Below are 12,069 nucleotides of genomic sequence, written 5' to 3' on the forward strand. Positions count from 1 at the left end.
GTGCCCTGTGCCCATACCCACAGGGATACAGGGATCCCAGTGCCACAGCCATACACACAGGGATACAGGGATCCCAGCGCCACAGCCATACCCACAGGGATACAGGGATCCCAGTGCCACAGCCATACACACAGGGATACAGGGATCCCAGTGCCACAGCCATAAACACAGGGATCCAGGGATCCCAGCGCCACAGCACATAGCCACAGGGATACAGGGATCCCAGTGCCACACCCATACCCACAGGGATACAGGGATCCCAGTGCCACAGCCATACACACAGGGATACAGGGATCCCAGTGCCACAGCCATACACACAGGGATACAGGGATCCCAGTGCCACAGCCATACACACAGGGATACAGGGATCCCAGTGCCACAGCCATACACACAGGGATACAGGGATTCCCAGAGATCCCAGGGCTCCACACAGGGATGGGGCTGCCAGCATTGCCTGACACACCACACACCGGGATCCAGGGATCCCAGTGCCACAGCCATAAACACAGGGATCCAGGGATCCCAGTGCCCCGTGCCCATACCCACAGGGATACAGGGATCCCAGTGCCCCGTGCCCATACCCACAGGGATACAGGGATCCCAGTGCCCTGTGCCCATACCCACAGGGATACAGGGATCCCAGTGCCACAGACATACCCACAGGGATACAGGGATCCCAGTGCCCCGTGCCCATACCCACAGGGATACAGGGATCCCAGTGCCCTGTGCCCATACCCACAGGGATACAGGGATCCCAGTGCCCTGTGCCCATACCCACAGGGATACAGGGATCCCAGTGCCCTGTGCCCATACCCACAGGGATACAGGGATCCCAGTGCCCTGTGCCCATACCCACAGGGATACAGGGATCCCAGTGCCCTGTGCCCATACCCACAGGGATACAGGGATCCCAGTGCCACAGACATACCCACAGGGATACAGGGATCCCAGTGCCCTGTGCCCATACCCACAGGGATACAGGGATACAGGGATCCCAGTGCCACACCCATACCCACAGGGATACAGGGATCCCAGTGTCACAGCCCATACCCACAGGGATACAGGGATCCCAGTGCCACAGACATACCCACAGGGATCCAGGGATCCCAGTGCCCTGTGCCACACCACATCCCCACACAGGCAGGGACCCCAGCACACCATGCCACACTCCACATGCAGCAGTACTGGACACCACAGGGCACAGCTGGAGGTAGGACACTGTGTCTGAGTTTCAGCCACATATAGGGCAAAGTGGATCATTTCGGTCCTGCAAAAGCACATTACCACTGGAAAACCAGAACTTGCCATCAATGGAAAAGTCTCTTTCAAAGTGGCAGCTCCCAGATTTCCAAACAAACCTGCCACAAGGCATAGGCAAGGAAGGCACGCTGGCTCCTGTGCAGGCCAGCATCTGCTCCAAGGCCAGCCTTGGATTCCAAAGGAGTCCTTTAAACTGGCTTTGGAAGCTCAGATGAACAGTAAGCCAAGTGCAAGGCAGATCAAACATGTGGTGAAGACACCCAACATAACAGTCACACAACTGGTTCAGGTAACAGAGCCAACAGAATCCTTACAGTTTGTAGTCACAAGGTCCCAGCATTGCAAAACCCACCCCGAAACCCCAATGCCTGCTCCACTTTCACAGCTGATATTGCTCTCTCCTCTCTTCCTAAGAAAACTGTGTCCTGCCAAATCATTCCTGTATGGCCTGACAGCAACGTGGGGTGAAGTTCTGGACTGGGACTGTCGGGACAGCGGCTGCAAAAAGCCACAGGGGAGAGAGGAACCAGTTGAGACAACCCGAAACACCACAAGGACCCCTGCAGGCACAGGCTGTTGGGAAATGGCCTTTAGTCCCCAGTGCCAGCACTGAGCACAGACTGTGGCAGGCAGAGTGAGCCCACTCCTGCAGAAACTTCAGGCTGCATTTCATCTCCATATGACACAGACATGGGAACATGAACCCCGGGAGCAGCTCAGACTTTCCGGATGAGATCAGAAGCACCCAGATATCCCTGACAGTCCCAGTGGCCCCCTGCCAAGAGCCCAAGGGCTGTACATATTTTGCATGTACCTCACCAGATTCCTATCAAAAGAAAACATCCATAATACTGGATCACAGTTGTGCCATCCACAACAGCCACACACGAGCTGAATTCATCCACAGAAGGAGAAATGTACATTTAAAAGCAATAATTCGCAGCTTTAACTGAAGCTCACACAGAGGTACAACCCCCGAGCAGCCCCACAAAGGCATTCCCTGCGTCAGAGAGCCACAGCCTTGGGCACTCCTCTCTTATGGTCTAAACTTGGTTGCCAGAAGATGGAAGCCAGCCACCAACTCCATTTGGTACACACCTGCAAATGCACAAGGCACACATCCACACTTGGCAGATCCAAACACGTGTCAAAGTGCCACCCACAAAGACCAAATGTCCCGGACTCAAGTGACCGCAAACACAGAGAGAGTGAAGGATGGGATACTGGTTCTTCTCTACTCCCGTACAAAGCAAAATGACAGCACTGCTGAGCAAGAATAAACCACCACACGAAAGGCAACAACACAGTGTAAAGTGTCCTGGAAGTTTGTCCCGGTCAGTAACTCTAGCATCTCACAAAGAGCCAAACCCTCGGCTCTTAAAAGAAAAGACAGCAAAGCACGAGTGTCATATAAAAATAAATACAGCCTGCTCCCAGGAAACAGGGCCAGGACAAGAGGAATCAGCATCAAGGTGTACCAGGGCAGGTTCAGGCTGCATACTGGGGAAAATTCCTTCATGGAAAGGGTTGTCCAGCCTTATCACAGGCTGCCTGGCACTGCCCAGGGCACTGGTGGAAACCCATCCCTGGAGTGATTTAAAAGTTCTGCAGATGTGGCACATTGGGTTAGTGGTGGCCTTAGCACTGCTGGAAGAATCGTCTGACTTCATGATCCTAGAGGGCTCTTCCAAACAAACCATCCGGTGGTTCCACGTGGGCACAGAACCTCCCTGTGGCTGCAGGAGGCAGCACACACAAGGCACTTGGCCCAGTGTAAAAGCTCAGGCTGTGTGTAGGTATTGCATCAGTTCGGGGTCTTGGGCAACACACCGACAGACGGCTTACTCAAACAATGAAGCAAGCACAGACACTTTTCAATCGATCCGCAACTTCCCAGCGCCTTTGAAGACACATTTGTATCTTTCCGTATCATTTGTTGCCTCGCGGGGTAAATAACCTCACCGGGAGGCAAGGATCAAGGATTAGCTCTGCCCATGAGCAGCCTTCCCCTGCAGAGCCTGCACAGGGCAGCACCGCCCAAAGCCCCCACTCACCAAGGGCCATGGCTCAGTGACCATGCCAGCGCTGGGACACGGGGAAGGGCGGCTGGAAGTGCACACTGCAGGAAACAGCAGCCTCTGAACACGGAGGGCTCTGCCAGCCCATGAGAACCCCGGGAAGCGCAGTCAGCCCTCACCTCACACCGAGCCGGGCACTGCACAGCTCCAGACACTCAGACACACGGGTTACTGCGGCTTCTCACGCATTCCACCCGTAAACAAAGGTGTGAACGGATCCTGCTACACGTGCGCAGGTTTGCTCACACGGCACACACAGCTCCTACCGGAGGGGAACACTGCCTCCGCTCACTGCCGGGAAAAGGACCCCACTGCACAGCTCCTCAGACACTTCACCTGTTGGACACTGTACAGACACTGGAACACCGCCCCAAGGCCATTCTGGAGGCCCACAAAGTGAGGAAAATCCCCAGCAGATCTGTGACTCCATGTGTGCTGAGAGCAGCCCTGCACGTCCTGCCGCCAGACTGCCACACTTCTCCCCCTGAACGGCTCCCTCTCCAAAGACACTCACATCTCAGCACAAACTGCCAACCCAGACACAAACCCGACCCAGACAGAACACCTGGGTTTATCCAGCAGCTGTGATGAAGTCCCAAAACACAAATATTTTCAACTGAGAGATTATCAGGAATTGCCCGTAAAAGCTGTTTCCGAACACTTTCAGTAAAAAGGATGAGAACAGCCACACAAACCCAAAACGCAGCCAGTAACAGTGACTTCCTTTCCAACTTACTCAAAGGCTGTGTCTCGGAGCCTTGGCCGCTCTCCTCCACCAGTAAGTGTGTTCACTCCAGATGTTATCAGTGCGGGGTGTGATGGAGGGGCTCAGGCAGGAACATCTCCGGGCTTTTGGGATTGCCCATCACACACCGCTCCTGCTGTGTGCGGCTCTGTCCCCACAGGGAAAGCAGGCACCAGCACTCAGCCCCACGCCCAGGTGCCCACAAGGGCACGGCGTGGCCCAGGCAGCGCCCCACGGCACAAACACAGCCCCCCGGGACCCTGCCCTCCCAGCAAACATCCTCTGCCCCACAGCTGCCCCACAGCCTCAGCCAGACACCGAGACACGGGGACTCACAGTGACATCACCCACTGCTAATCATTCTCAAATGCTTTTTAGTAACTAGTTAAATATTACACAGCTCGCCTGTTCAGAGTTTCTGCAGAACACTCCAGCCAACCAAAACAAACATTTCCAAACACAAATCTTCGACTTGGTTATCACTAACAAAAGTCCTATTTTTTCCTAAAAAAAAAAAAAAAAAAAAAAAAAAAAAAAAAAAAAAAAAAAAAGGCTGGAGTTTTTTTCCTGGTTTTCTCTGTTTTTCTTTACACAAATTTTAAATACTCATTTCTTGTTGCAGAAAAGCCTGGATGTGATGACGTGCACAGCTTTTAGTGACCATCTCTCGCTGGGGCACACCCTGCTGCAAGATAACAATGTCGTCTAGTTCCTACAAATGCATTAATTAAGCAGCATCTCCCCACAGTCTCTGTTTTCACACATGCAGGGACCCAGAGAGGTGCAAATGCTTTTTATTCGCAGTCCCTAATGCTATCAGGCAGATCAGAGCCAAACTCTGAGTGAGGTGAAGGCACCGCTGGAAGCTCCCCCGGCCCCAGGACTCTCCAGGTGACCCCTCAGCTGGGCTGACATTTCACCCTGCTGAGGACCCTCATTTGCACACCAAGATTCCCAGCGAGATTTTGCCCGGGTAAAACCTGACCCTCCAGAGTTCTTTTCACAGGGTCATCACTGCAAGAATATTCTGCTTCTGCCCTTTAGCCCAAGCATCCCACCCTGAGTGCAGTTCGGGGTATTTTGATAAAAATTACAATAAGAAAAGTTTTGGTGGGTTTTTTTAATCCATTTCATTGCATTGTCAGAATAATACAATGGCAGCATGACACAGCAAACACAGCCACTAGTTAAAACAGAACCATCAAAGCTGGAAACACTATAAACATATATGGGGAGGTTTTGTGTAGATACATAAATCTATAAACCTGAGCAGGACAGGAGCAGGAGAGGCGCAGAGGAACACAGGACCATGGCAGGGGTACCAAGGAGAGACAGGAGAGCCTGGCTTCACACCTCCAGCTCACTGCTGAGGGATTACACTGCGGTTAGAGCAGCATTCCTCTGCACTGATAGGCTGCTACAAAGTCAGAAAGGTTAGGGGACATGGAAAAGTCAGGTGTTCATTCTGCACCCCACTTACAGCTTAACTGCTCCTAGCCTCAGCCAGCCAAAGAAAATTAACCCACATTTATAGAGCAATCAGACTGAGAACAGCAGCTCCTGACACTCCATGGGCACAAGCCATGGAACAGCATTTCCTCTCAGCACAGCATTTCATTAACTGATACTGTGGAGTCCACAAAACTGAACGCAGGTAGCAGTCCCTGGAAGAAGGAAACACCCTGCTGCATGAGAAAGTCAAATCTTCAGAGATTATACTAGACCATCCCAGAATTTTAGCACTACTGTTCCACAGTTTGGTCTCTCGCCTGTTTGGACAGGCCAGAGCCACATTATTCTGTTCTTAAATCAAAGACACAAACAAAGGCCCTATTATTGCAGCCCTGGTGCTCCCCAGCCTGCTGTCCCCCACCAGCACTGTGCAGATGGGACACTCGGGAGCAGGGCTGTACAGAGCCTCATGAAATCCAGGAACAGTGAGGGGCACTCACTGTTAAGGGCAATGCAACCTAGAGCTCACTTGAAGGGGATAGTAGGGTTAGGATGAGCTCAGGCTCTCCTCCATCCTTGAACCCTCCAGTGGTATTTCTGTCCTTCCCACATCAGCAACATTAACCTCAGTGCTGCAGTTCCCAGCTTTACCCTGTTCTCTCCCTCCACCATGATCCTCTCCCTCAAAGCATCCTGCAGGTTGTCCCCCTTTCTCACCTGAGGCGTTGAAAGGTACCACAGGCTCCACCACAGGTCCATATCTCCATAGTCTCCCCATATCTTACCTGTGGCAGTCTCACCTGGGACACTGATCCGTCTAACATTCAAGCCTGTGTGCTGAAACAGCTCGAGGACTTTACAAATCCCTTTGTCTTGGCATTCCTCAGCTGCTGTTAGAGCTGTGTCTACTTTGACCTCTCAGGCAATCCTCTGTGTCCCTCCCCATACAGGGGTCCCCCATCACAGTCCCAACCAGTGTCCATCCCTGCCAGCTCTGCACCCCTCAGTCCAGTCATCAGGCACTGGTCACCTCTCCAAACACCAAATGTACCCCAGTTATACACAGTTCTGACACTTCTTTCCAGAGCTGTTTTAAGTATTCCCTTACACCTTTAGCTGTATTCTGTCAAAATAAAGGCTCATCTCACACGGCCTTGCCAAACCCGACTGTACCTGCAGATCTTCAGAAGAACATTCCACAGATTCACACAGACTTCTGGTTTAACTGCCGCTGCAGAAGCCAAAAGCAGCCAGGCTCATGTCCCTATTTAACAGGTAAATCCCCTGACTGGCCTCACGCACACTCAGCTAAAGCTCTCCCAGGACCAGCCTGGCTCTGGAGCTCGGCACAGACTGCCCAAGAGCACCACACCTCTGAGCAGCTGGGAACAAGGCCACACTCTCAGTTCCAGTGAGCTTTGGACACATATCCCCTGGCCGTTCCCAAGGTCCCACATCTCTGCCGCGGCTGTGACTGTCACACACTGAGGACAGCGAGGCAAAGACCACCTTCACCAACTGCTCCTGAGCACAGCAAGCCCCCAGATATGCTTTGGGCCCACAGCCCTCCTCATCTTGGGCTGTGATGGAGCAAGGGACCACTCTGAACAGGACACAAGGCAGCACTTGCTCACACAGAGCAGATGACCATTCCACTCTTTTTCCAGTAACATCAAGCCATTTTCCTCAGAGGCAAACTCAAGTTAAAGGAGTGAATGTACTGCCCACAAATAACTTGCTATACAAACTGTTCCTACAAAGGGTCAACAGGCACTAAAACACTCTCAAAGGCACAAGGAAATAAATTTTGGATACTCTGGATAGTAACTGTCATCAACCTGTCAGCAAGCTAATGCTGAAGGAAAGGTCCAACAGTCAGTATAAAAGGGTTTCCATGTCCCTACAACTCACTGCTCAGTGGAAATGGAAAGCCAGGTTGGGTCAACGAGATCAGAGCTGACTTCACAGAAACCTTCAGCATTTTCACTCATCTTCTGGCCACAAGACAGACTCTTTGGGTTTCATGCTCTAAAAATTTCCACTCCAAAAAAAAAAAAAAAAGGCAGCACCCAAACCCTATCCCAGGTCCTTACCAGCATGGCTCTAATTGTGAGTGCTCTGAAGCCAGCAGGAACACAGCTGCAGAGAGAAAGCAGAAGCTGCCATGTCTGCCTGTGAGCACACAATTACACCAGGAATCATCTGAACTTCAGCTGGACTAGACACTAAGAAAACCACAATAAAATGGACTGAGGCATCCAAAATTATTCTCAGAAAATAGGCCAGACTGGGCATGAAAACATCTGGGCTTGGCTTGAGTCATGAACCACATGAGCAAGACACCCCACTGCTGCCTGCGGGCCCAAGAGAGGAATGTGAGCAGCACAAAGGTAGGCAGCAGCAGTCTCCCACACCCAGATTCCCCTTCTGCATCTTCCTCCACCCAACAGGCACCGGGCCCTTGACTCTGACGTGCCTTGCACATCTCAGCCCAATGGGATTTCTAAGGATGGTGTTTCTGGGGTGTCAGGTAATGCATACACGACCACAGCTGGTCAGCCAGCCAGCTCCAGACACATACTCCCACTTCTGAGATACAAACAAGGCCAAAAAGGGTCCAGCCATTGCAGTCCTGGCCTGTGCTGACACACGTGTCCAGCTGGCCAACACTGGAGACGCTCCAAGGGTCCTTTATTGTGCTACACCAACACACAGCAGCTCCCCTCCCTCCAGACCCTCCTTCCAGCAACTTACACAAACTGATGAGGACAAGCCATCCCAACTCTAAGCAGCAAACAGCCAAGACTTCAGATGCCAGGACTGCAGCAGCTCGGCTCCTCTGTCCCTCAGGTGAGTCAGTGTCAGCACTATTCCCTTCCAGCTCTGCAGTATTAAGCAATGACCTGAGCATTCTCACCAGAACTGCTCTCCGAGGCCAGACAGCCCCAAGGGGCTCCAGGCCACGGTGGGGAAGGAGCATGGGCATGGCCTTGACCAGAAACTGTTACTTCCTGGACTCAGTAATGAAACAGGGGAAAAAAGGAAAGATTAAGGAGGAAGTCAACAGAAATTCAGCAATTAATTAAAACTAATCTGCTTGTACATTTTTAGAAATAAGCTTAACAGGACAAACAGGTATCAAAGAGGCACAGGACACAGTGTATTTATGCATTTAATATAACACAGAAAATGGATAGACTATTATACATATAACCTATGGACTAATCCAGGAAATCCCTTTTCTGGCCACCACACGTACTCCTAACATGCATTTCTGCACTCTTACTTCAGAGTGGACTGCCCCTGCTCCCCAGAAGAGACTGAGAACCCAGGTTTCAGGACAGAGCAATTTGCCATACACCAGGAACAGAGCTTGCAACTTGTAACTCAGTCTCCTCCACAAGAAATCCAGCACACACACCACAAACCACTCTGCAGCTCACAAAAACTGCAAACCACTCTGCAGCTCACAAAAAATGGAGCTCCTGCCAGGGACAAGCTTCAAAAATCCGCTGGTGCTCCAAGACAGAGGCCCAATGCAGGCAGGAGCTACAGAACCACCTGACCCCAAAAGCATGTTTGACCTTCACCTCGGGTCTGCTTCCCCCAAACCCCAGAGGCAGCTGCTGAGGGCAAGCAGGACACCAGAGGGGGAAGAATTAACTTTCAACAGGAGAAGGGAGGCTGCACACCCGGAGCAAGTGAGTGTTCAGGGTCAGGGTGGGTGCCCACAGCTGGCCCTGGGCACTGCCAGCCTGGGACTGCTTTCCAGGGACAGCACCCTGGCTCCTCAGCACTGCACACACCACTCATGAAGGTTTTATCTCTCCTTCCTTCCTGTCAGCTCAGATCCAGACAGGCTGACTCTGTTAACACTAGAATGCTTATTTTTCCCCTATCCACTATCTCTAAGCCAAAACAACATCTGGAACTTCAGCTTGCCATACAAAGAGAGACAGATTATAGCTGGAAAAAGCAACACATCAGCTTCCCAAGCTTTATACATTTCTGCTTTTATCTGAACTTCCCACATGTACCTTCCAAAACAGCTCCACGGGGAGAAGAACTGAGTCCTTCATAGAGACTCCCAAACACAATGTAATGCCCCTTCCATTTCAGAATAACCTCGAATGATTATCAGAAAAATAACAGGAGCAAAGCCGACAGGGAAGTTTAGAGTAAGAATTTACCATCTGCTCCTTACACAAAAGAGAGGTGACATACCGGTGACCTAGAAAAGGAAATTAAACAAAGAATATTACTGGTGTGTGTTACTTGATAAAGTAATGGAAGAAAAACCTGGCGCCATTTCAGACTACAGAAAGGTCCTGCTTTAACAGACAGCTGTCTCCAGTGTCATTTAAGTCTGCTTTTTGCTTAGATCATGGTCAATGAATCATGAAAATCAATACAGATGGAAAACATAAAACCACGCTGCAGACAGACTCAGCAGTGGAGCGTGTACCAACTAGCACCAGCCTCGGCTGGAGAGAGACATGCCAAATAAACACAGACTAGTTTTTCCAACAACATTTATTTAACTCTTAGTAGTTAATTAACAGAAGTCATGACTACTGGTTATTTTCTAACCAGCCATCCCACTGCAGTTACACACTGCAGGCTCACCACCCAAGCTCTCCCAGCCTCACCCGGAGCTGCTCCCAGCCCAGTTTGGGGACAGCAGGGCCAGGCCACGGGGCCGAGATGTTCCCCAGAGTGACCCAGCACATGGAGCTGCCTGCCAAGGCCAGCCGGTGCTGGGACAGCCCTTCCCAAGGCCACGCTGCTGCCTGCTAAGCAACCGATGCTCTGAGAGCAGGAATTTTCATTTCCCAGCCCCCCTGGATGAGTTACCCCACTGCTGGTCCCAGGCTGCAGGAAGCTGCCATGCCGCTGCCAATCGCAGCATTATTTTGAGCTGACAATCATGTAAAACCAATTTGAATGGCCGCAGCAGAATGAAGTGTATGTTTTCAGGAACAAACAAAACAAGTGTCACGGGTTTCTGCGCCTAGCATCGGAGTTTTAACATAACACAGAGTGGAACCCAATTAAAATAGCTCTCGTTGAACGGAATGGGCCGTGCTGCAAGTGGAAGGACAGAGAGCCAACCCCCACATTGTACCAATGCTTTGACAGTCTCATAGCAATGACCACCAGTTCAAACACACAGCTCATGCCAACTCCAGTGAAGCAACAGCAGCATAAGCTCAAAATGGTAATTTGCTGCTGAATACAGACAGAAACTCTATGCAACACTCAGAAATTAGTCATGTTTTAGCAGATTTTTGCTTTGCACCCAGCTGTTGCTTGTTCACAAGGCACCTACTCACATATTAGCCATGTCCCCCCTGAAAAGCAGGATTAACTCACAGCAATGGCACTCAACAGCAGTGACACTTGGCCCACCCAGCCCCTGTCCCCGTGGGTCCCCAGCCTGCCCTGCAGCAGCCAGGCACTCACTCAAAGGAAGCTGAGCTCTGCCAGCAAACAAGCAGATCTGAGCTGAATAAAAGAATTCTCTATCAATGCTTGTAATACATTATTTTTCTGACAGTAGGCTGAAAAAAACAGGAATTACTAAATCATCTCCAAAACCTCCAGAATTGACTGAATGATATGAACTCACTTGACAGTATGAGCTGGGAAAAACAGAAGTCCCCTACTGATCCCTACTGATCCACACAGCCCTTTGTCTGGGAACATTCACCACAAACATGGACAAGACTGAACTGCTTTGTACCAAAGCCTTGGGCTGACGTGTCCCACTGTGGTCTGATGGCAGGACTTCCTGCATGTCCCTCTCACCATTTTCAGGACACATCATCTAACATTCCTCACGGCTTCCCAGTGCAAAGATAATCACAACCTGGGCTAGCAGAGCTTGAGCCTAAAACCAGTGAGTCGCTATCGTGTGAGCTTGGTCGTTGGTTGGGTCTGTTCCTCAAGAAGGGACATTTATGCAGTCAAACAAAATCTGCTCTGCCTAGGATTTCCCTGAATTCCAAGCGCACTGCAGCAGCATTCTCCCAATACCCATTCCATGACCATGCAGGAAACTGAACTGTAGCTACCTACGCAAGTTACGCAACAAAACTACTCAGCCAAGAAAAGCACCTGATTTTGTCTCTCTCTGTTCCCATTCTTAATACTATGATCATCTGGACTCACTCCAAGTTCCTCAAAGTGATCATTTGGGGAAGACAAGGGCTGCTGGACACTAGTTAACACTGACCTACTGTACAAACACACTGCTGCAAGAAACCCTACTACTAACAACGGAGCTTTAGCTAAGAGCTCTGCTAAGAGATGACTCCTCACCCACAGCTGCTCAGAGGGACACCTATTTTTGGACCTGTAGCTGTACATGACCTCCTCCGGCAGCAATAAAGCCCACATGTCCCTGCAGCACTCAGTGCTCTGTTCCCTCGCTCTGGAGCCTGCCACTGTCCCACCTCTGTACAGCCAGAGGCACAGGCTCCTCTCAGCACCACAGGTAAGCCTGGAGCACAGGCTCTTGTCTGCAGACTGCTG

General features: G+C 51.0%; 1 protein-coding gene across 3 annotated transcripts in view; it reads right to left on the reverse strand.

The window, feature by feature from the left end:
- The window catches only part of ACVR1 (activin A receptor type 1), a 46,714-nt gene that overhangs the window by 21,837 nt on the left and 12,808 nt on the right, over nucleotides 1-12,069 (reverse strand). Inside the window, exon 1 of one of the 3 annotated variants that reach the window (XM_066323227.1) lies at nucleotides 4,075-4,096. The exons of the other annotated variants lie outside the window; for them this stretch is intronic. The gene's annotated coding sequence lies outside the window, so the exon portion shown is untranslated. Of the gene's footprint in view, nucleotides 1-4,074; nucleotides 4,097-12,069 lie in introns of those variants that run through there. 3 annotated transcript variants of the gene reach the window in all.

This window comes from Sylvia atricapilla, chromosome 7 (assembly GCF_009819655.1).
Source record: "Sylvia atricapilla isolate bSylAtr1 chromosome 7, bSylAtr1.pri, whole genome shotgun sequence".
NCBI lineage: Eukaryota > Metazoa > Chordata > Aves > Passeriformes > Sylviidae > Sylvia > Sylvia atricapilla.